The following is a 7,780-nucleotide window of genomic DNA, read 5'->3' as shown; positions in this document are numbered from 1 at the left end:
TGAAACCTATTGCGACAGACATCAACTGCCACGAGGCGATTGAAGTGCGACTAGGTGAGGGGGGGGGGGGTCGACAAGTAGCGAAAACAATATAATATTTTAACGCTTGTTTTAAATAGTCTTAAATTTATTTGTTACAAAAATTAGTAGACTACTTTATTAGGCTTTGGTATGTGGTTGAAAGCCCATTTGTTTCACTTGGTTTAAAAAACAGAGGGCTGAGGCAGGCAGTTTGGTAACATGAACTAACCGATTTGGGGGCGTATCGGGGCATTATGCTATCGCTTGTGTTTAGTTTGGCGTGTTTTTTGTTTCAGCGTATTACCAGGCCAACTCGGCATCACTTACTTTTTTGTGATGGTTTCGTGTGTACCTTCGGCAGTTAACTTATAATTCAAGTGCACTTCATAGCTCAACTAGCTCACAGAATGCATAAATAGCCACTCCTGTGACTGCCGACTGCTTTCGCTGGCGCACGGCTGGCGTGCCCTCATCTTTGGTGGCTGTGAACGCGACAGGCTAACCATCAAGACGCTGTACTCTACGGCTGCCAACGCTATATCTTCAAAACTGCTGTCTCGCTGCAGTGGTTTTTAATGGTTGATCAACGTGAGTTTTTGAACTATTATGCTATTGTGCTTGTGAACAAATGTCTCAGAATTGCCTCGGCGAAGTTTCTTCTGCATATCGCAAGTACGACATTTGGCCAATAAAACGACTTGTCTTTGTTATTTTTGTTTTTCGCTCTTTCACAAGCAATTGGCGAAACACAATTAAGGTGTATTAATAAAGTCACAAAATCGCGTAATAAAAAAGGCACGAAGCAGGTCCGCAATAAAAATAAATTCAATTTCGCGCCATGTAGGGCAAATGCGCGACGTCGCCACCACTTCTGGTTGTGATGTCATATTTTATTTACTATTTTTTGCTGTTGTCCTCCCCTAGCTCACGTATATGGCGACGGTGGCAACAAGCTACCGACTACTGGATCCATGGGCTTCTATGGAAGTTGCGCTACCAGTTTACATATACCTTGGTCAGGGCCGTTGTATTCCGGCTCTCAATAAATAGAAGCCCGAACTCTGGTGGCAGACCTCGTTGCCTGCGGCTGGCTTGCTGTTAGGGGTTGGTGTCGATATTCCTTTGACGGTGCGGCATTCGCTCTCGACTGTAGGGGTGGTTTCTGTACATAAACAGGGAAGCAACTCCACCTGATGTCACGGGATCTTAACATTGAGAAAGAGAGCAGACTGTAGTTCGAAGATGAAATTGCTTAGTTCGCCGAACTTGTAACCGGTGAACAAAAAGTGAGATTACTGCGGTACACACTGGCGCTCAGAGTCGAACACAGCATCGGCCATCGATCAATTGAAAAGCGGCGAATCGCGTCGGCGTTTCACCGGTGCCATTGAATATTCTAGCCTTATTACAGGTCATCGCGCAAGCTCTGGCATAATCTCGAGTGTGTGGTCTAGCGCGCAATCTTAACAGAATGATCTACGATAATCCCAAACCTTCCCGAACAATGAGGCGCAGTGTGCACTGAGCTTTCCCGACAGGTTTCGAGGGCGAGAACTGACTGAAACAAATACGAAAGTAAGACACGCTCGTGAGAATATGTACACACGTATTCTCGCTTATCTGAATGTTCGAGTGGGCAGTGCCCTGGGGACTCACGGTGACGCGAATGATCCACCGGAACTTTGCCCACTGATCATCATTCACTTCGAGGGTACGTTGTGATTTTTTTTCAAGTAAGACACAATAGTCAAAGCTTACTGCAAAAAAATATATGAACATTCACTCGCCAGCAGAGTGCAGTGCATAAATTGTGATCTCTGTGAATCTTTTCCCGTGCATCGAAATGTATGTGCACAAGTTCAGCCCTACGGAATTGGGCCACCTCGACCGGTAATCGTACCCGTGTTGTGTGCGTCAGCATTCGACTTCTTACCTATCAAGCTGCCGTGATTTAACTCAATTTAGGTATTTTGAGTGTCCAAAAATCAATATAATCCCTGCTTGAGCCTTCAAATTGCACTTGCTTTAGGAGCCTTTGACATACCCATCAATGAACTTTTTAAATAGTAGGAACTTTTCGTCGAACAGCGGATGATTTGCTGCAATACGGGAAATGGCGTAATGCGCATTGTAACGGTACATTAGAAAAAAAAGCAACGACAACAAAAAGAAACATGCGTCGGCCGGGAATCGAACCCGGGTCAACTGCTTGGAAGGCAGCTATGCTAACCACTATACCACCGACGCCCACGTTTGAACGGATCTTCAGTGCTTCAAACGGAGCTTGCATGTCGTCACAATGTGAAAAGAGTAAGGGAAATTAGGTAGGCGTGTCGTGTCGTGTCTGCGTTTGGCTGGTCCACAGCGATTCGACGGGCTTCCGCCTTTCAAGTCTTGCTTTTTGTTGGTCACTGGTACGAAAAAACGTCACCGATCAAGTTGTTTTATTTAGTGTTATTTCACACCCGGAAAGCCTAACAGGGATTTATTTCAGACTCAGTGTCAGAGCACTTAAAGAGAAAGAATAGAAGCCACAATAGAAGACAGGTGTTGGTCTCAGCTGGAATTCACCAGTGAACACCTGCGTGCATACGTACGCCATTGTTTCCCCCGAACGACAGGAGCGTGGCACTAGCTGCACACATTCTCTTTTAAGGTATCTATAAATTGTGGTTAGCCCTGGCAAATAAAGAAGTCCCAGTGCATTTACACGTAGTGTACATAAGAGCAAGCCATTCATATCAGAAACAACAACTATGTGGTAGTTTTTGAGTGAACGACAAGAGCTACGTATAAAAGATAATGCGAGCCGGGGTCGGCAACCTGCAGCCCGCGTGCGAGTATTTACGTGGCCTCCAGCACGACAGCAAGCCCCCCCCCCCCCCCACGCCTTTCTCTCCTTGTCACTTTCTTTCGGAAGGCCGACATAGCATTTTAACGTCAGATGAGGTTAGACAAGCACAAATAAAAAATACAACTTTCATTTGCCACTGTACCTTGCCGCCACACTTAGCCAAGTAACGTGTTACGATTATTGATAGTTTGCCTGTGCTATTATTTATGAATAATAATAATAATAATAATAATAATAATAATAATAATAATAATAATAATAATAATAATATAATAATAATAATAATAATAATAACTCTATTGATGGCTATTTATGTCTATTGATTGCAGGTTACAATTACTGCCAATCAGCTTATTTTTTTTCTCTTGTCAACAAAGCTCCACCCCTGGCCTGATCTAGCGTGGCCCCCTCCTTGTTGGCTCCATCCAGCTTTGCCGTTGGACTCAAAACGTTGTCTACCCCTGCTCTAGTTATTTGAAAGTTGTGGTTCAAATCTTGAAAACATGGAAGTTTATTGCAAACTGGTAACAACATTTCAGGTGAGTACAACTGTCTCGTGTATATAGGCACTTGATTTGTTCAAAACCCCCCCGTGGAACTCATTATGTATCACTTGCTATGAGTTCGAGCCCGGACGCTTCATATATGAACGCAATTTGCGAAAGCAAGGTGATCAAATTGCCATCGCTTGGGGAATGCGAAAAAAAAAACAGTTCAAATCTTAGTGAATACTCCAACCCTAATTTGTTTAAAATAGTTATAACGGTAGCGAAACAGTGTGCGCGAAAAAGTCCAAGTCTCAGTCACTACTCCAACCCTAATTCAATTTAAATAGTTATATCGGTAGTGAAACTTTGTGCGCCAACCGATGTACACTAGTAATCTGTCTTGTTTTAGGCTAGAGCGGTTTGCATGTGGTCAAGTTGAGAACTCGGCATGAGGAGTGGCTGCAGCAATACTTCAACTCATGTACGAAGGCGTGCAGCTCTGACCGTCTTCGTCAGCACTATCTCTTAATTTCATTTTGTCTTTGCGTGTTCCTTTTTTTAGGGGTGAAGCTTCTCTTAGTTTAGCCTTGTCACGCGTCACCCGTAATCGAGAGAAGAAGAGATGAAAAAGAAGGCAAAAGAAATGGATGACAAGTTCTTGTCTCATTTCTTAGATGGGGTTACTCTGCCGTGTCTCTCCGAATTGCCGCTACTCTTCGATTGGATGCTGCGCCCACTTTGCCTGAATGCGCGGAGAACGAGTGCCGCTTTCAGTGTCCTGGATAGTTGTCGTACGTGGCGGATCGTGGATAGGGCATGGACGAAGCAGAGCAGCGGGCGCGTTGAAGACGCTTGCGCTCTGCTCCCTTCGCTCGCGTTTCGTCGGTGTTACCAGCACGCCGTCTGAATTATCGAACGCTATCGGAAGCATGAACGCATGCATGGGCAAACGAACACACGGGCGGATGGACGGATGAACGCTTTGCCCCACTCATCATCGTTCACTCCGGAGATATGCTGCGATTTTTTATTTGATTTGATTCCTTTTGTAAAGACTGTTTCTAATGTATTCTTTATTTTTACTGTTTTATTTTTCTGAGCACCTGCAGAAAGAACTTATTGTTGTTCCTGGGCACGTTAAACGTTTGATTGATTGCGAAAATTTGCACGTAAAATGGCTGGTCTGACAGGGGACGAAGAGACAGCGTGGACTCACAACAGATTTATTAAAGACCTAGAACACACTATATAGTGTCCAGTGAAACCTACGTGTCACAGTCAAAGTTCTTCGCCGTAACAAGAAGCTAAAATTTTTCAATTCAATCAGGTGCACGTGTAAGCACCGTAGCTCAACAGTGGCACATGGAACGCAGGCATGTATACCCTTTGTTAAAGAGAGAGCACGTTTCGGTGCTCTCGTGATGACTCCCTTAACTTGCGGGAAAAAAATCAGTATGGGAGTGTAAGGTGGTTTGATGGATGCGACTCGCTGGTCATGACGTAACTAACGTCAAAATTCCGTCACGTACCTCGTTCAACACTTTCCGCCAAACAGTGGCACATACGCGGGTGCTGTAATGTGCCACTAGTGTGCGGGTATAGGTTACAGGTGATTGGTAGATTATAAAACACGAGCGGCGAGTACAAACATTTGTGACATTAACGTGTGAGCGTTAATAAAAAGCCCATATCAGCGTCGTTGACACGAGAAAGGGTGAGAAAAATTCTCAGGGTCCCAGAAGAAAACGAACCCATTCTGCGTGGCAACCGCGTTTTCTACCACAGAGCCACGCCAGGTCTGGTAACTGGTTCTAAATTAGGCCATAATATTCGTTAAACATCAATTGTGATTGCAGTGCTAGATATCTAATATTACAAGCAGTACATGCGTGCCATTAAACAGTCATTACATTGGGTTAACGACAATTATAGAGAAGCGCAATCTACTGAAGCTCATTTAACCACCAGTGTCCAGGTCCACCATCTTCACTGGCACAAGCGCTATATGTCACCTTACTGTATTTGATGTTGCTAATACCTGCGTTATTGTTGGCGTCGTTTCACAATAGTAAAAACGTGACTGTTAAACACATGTTTGTGGGGACGACAATTCTACATAAGTTTAGCGCCATTTCACAACGTTTCGCTCAATAAGAAATTACTATGTAGTCACCTTTCGTCCACGTGCTTCGCATCACATCAACTTCCAAGCTACATAGGATGTGCTGAATTTTTCGTCTGTTTTTTGGCAAAAAAACACAAGCAGAGTTTTGGAACAGTTTAACGACATGGCTTAAAACGGCCTGCACGGCCTTCACACAAGCCCTCGGTGACTTTAGACAGGCTCATTTGTTTGTACTTGTTATGAATGTATACAATATATCATATTATTATTATTAAGGATCGTATTATGAATAATATAATAGAGGCAGCCAATGTTGAATTTCAATGGCAAATCGAGAGCGGAGCACCTAGATCGGAGCGAGATTGTTCTGTCGGCAAATCTCCGATCAGAACGCGTGCGTCTCGCCAGGAGAAGTTGAGAAACGAACGTCTAGTGAGGGCGTGTAAAATGGCGCGAGAGGGCTTGAGGCATTTTCCGGGAAGTCTGTCACTGTCTGCGACTGCAAACATCCGACCGTGGCAGGATGAGAGGCGGCAGCTTAGAGAACGTCACGTGAACTTCCGGTCAAATCGGCTGCTTTCAGCGGTGCAAGAATTCTTGCTCCACCAAGCTATCCGTTATCTGCGGTTATTCACAATATGCCATTCAAACACACAAACAACTCCATCTCCAAGTTTGCCACTGTAATGTGATTGCTCCACTAAGAGCAGGAAAAGTTCCTATGGATCTGCTCCTGGAATTCGACATAACAGATCTGGCAACACCACTAGGGTCACAGCTAGGGTCTCACAGAATTCCAACGCGTTGTTCACAGTTTCTAGGTTCTTGATAGTTTCAACCAATCAATTAATCATGTGACGCCATCTGTACATGCCAGCAGTAGGCACAATATATAGAAGACAACTACAGCATGGAAGGTTCGTGCAAAACGCCATAGATTTACAAAACAGAAACGTTGAAATGAATAAAACTTCTACAACTGACATATGTATCCTTATTACCAACTGTACTGCTAGTACAAAACAATTGCAAAGGTTGATACATTGTGCAGGAAAGGGAGTAGCCTCCACCAAATGTTGTATGACGATTTATTGTTAACGCACAGACGATTGCCATTTAGGGTAAGGCAGATCTGACATGGCGCAGATATCGTGCACAGCAACAATCTGAACGAACACGTCGTCTTCTGCTTCCTCACTACACAATGCATGAGCACATGAAAACACTTTGTGACTAATACTACACAGATTCCTGAAGAATGCTTTTGCATATGGCACAACAGGACAAATTATTTAGGCGGTCATAAAGTGGGGTGTTCAAGAAGTTCGGCACAATATGACTTAACATTGAAAAAATATAAAGACTGTTTTGTAGTCTGGTATCATATAATGAATGGCGAAGTGTAAGTGAAACAGCTTTAGAAAGCGTTGAATCATTTTCGTTGTTGTTTTTGAAGGCACACAAATTTGTAGTAAAAATATTTGTTTCGGGTACAATATTGTATTGTAAGAAAGCATGCCCAGCGGGAAAACCATAGCACTCGTTAATCATTGCACTGAGCCATTTCTTTTAAAGAGTTTGCAGTTTTATTACGTTTGTCAAAGTTGTGTTGTCCCGGACGAGCAGACAATAGCTAATGTTGGAAAAAAAAAGGGCGCATAATACAAAATACTTTGCTATTTGTGGAAAAATATGTCTGTTGCACGAAGTGAATTCTATGATTCTTCAGAGTGTTGAAGAAAGAATATTCACGTGTGCATCCCATGACATTGTGCTGCTGAAAGTTTTTGCAAATGATTTAAATGTTTCCACGTACTCGATTACACTATTGCCTAGGTAAAGGTGGGGCCTAAAGGATTCTACTTGGTGACAGCACTGTAAATACTTATGACTGTAATTGTATGCAAGTAGAAAAACGTTTCACATCAACCAACTTAGTACAAGTTTTGTATATAACGTTTCAGGTAAATGTACTTCATTAGTTAGCTGAAGCTGTTCGTCGGGTAGGTTATGCCTCATCGTACAAATGCTGCTAAGGACAAGCGCTCGTCGTGAGAAGCGTCATTATCTCTTGCGAAGAAGAGCAGTAACCACCACTGCGGTGGCCGTCGAGCGCTTCTGAGCAAACGTGGTCCGTGCGACGGCAATACGCGAACGGCGGCATATCCGCGATTCCGCGTATCCGAGCCAGATATAGAAACTGCGCTCTGAACTGTTTTCTCGCTCTCTTACTTCCCGCACTTGGCCACGCGTACACCGGATTAACAGCTGAGGGCGGCCTCGCAAGCGGAT

General features: G+C 43.8%; 1 non-coding gene across 1 annotated transcript; it reads right to left on the bottom strand.

Annotated features, from left to right (window-relative positions):
* Positions 1-2,196: 2,196 nt before the first annotated feature.
* Positions 2,197-2,268, bottom strand: TRNAG-UCC (transfer RNA glycine (anticodon UCC)). The gene has a single exon. It is a non-coding gene; the product is annotated as a tRNA-Gly (tRNA).
* Between the last annotated feature and the right edge of the window lie 5,512 nt (positions 2,269-7,780).

This window comes from Rhipicephalus microplus, chromosome 8 (genome assembly GCF_043290135.1).
Source record: "Rhipicephalus microplus isolate Deutch F79 chromosome 8, USDA_Rmic, whole genome shotgun sequence".
NCBI classification, from domain to species: Eukaryota; Metazoa; Arthropoda; class Arachnida; order Ixodida; family Ixodidae; genus Rhipicephalus; species Rhipicephalus microplus.
The sequence above is the reverse complement of the archived record's forward strand: the minus strand, read 5'-3'. Positions and strand labels throughout refer to the sequence as shown.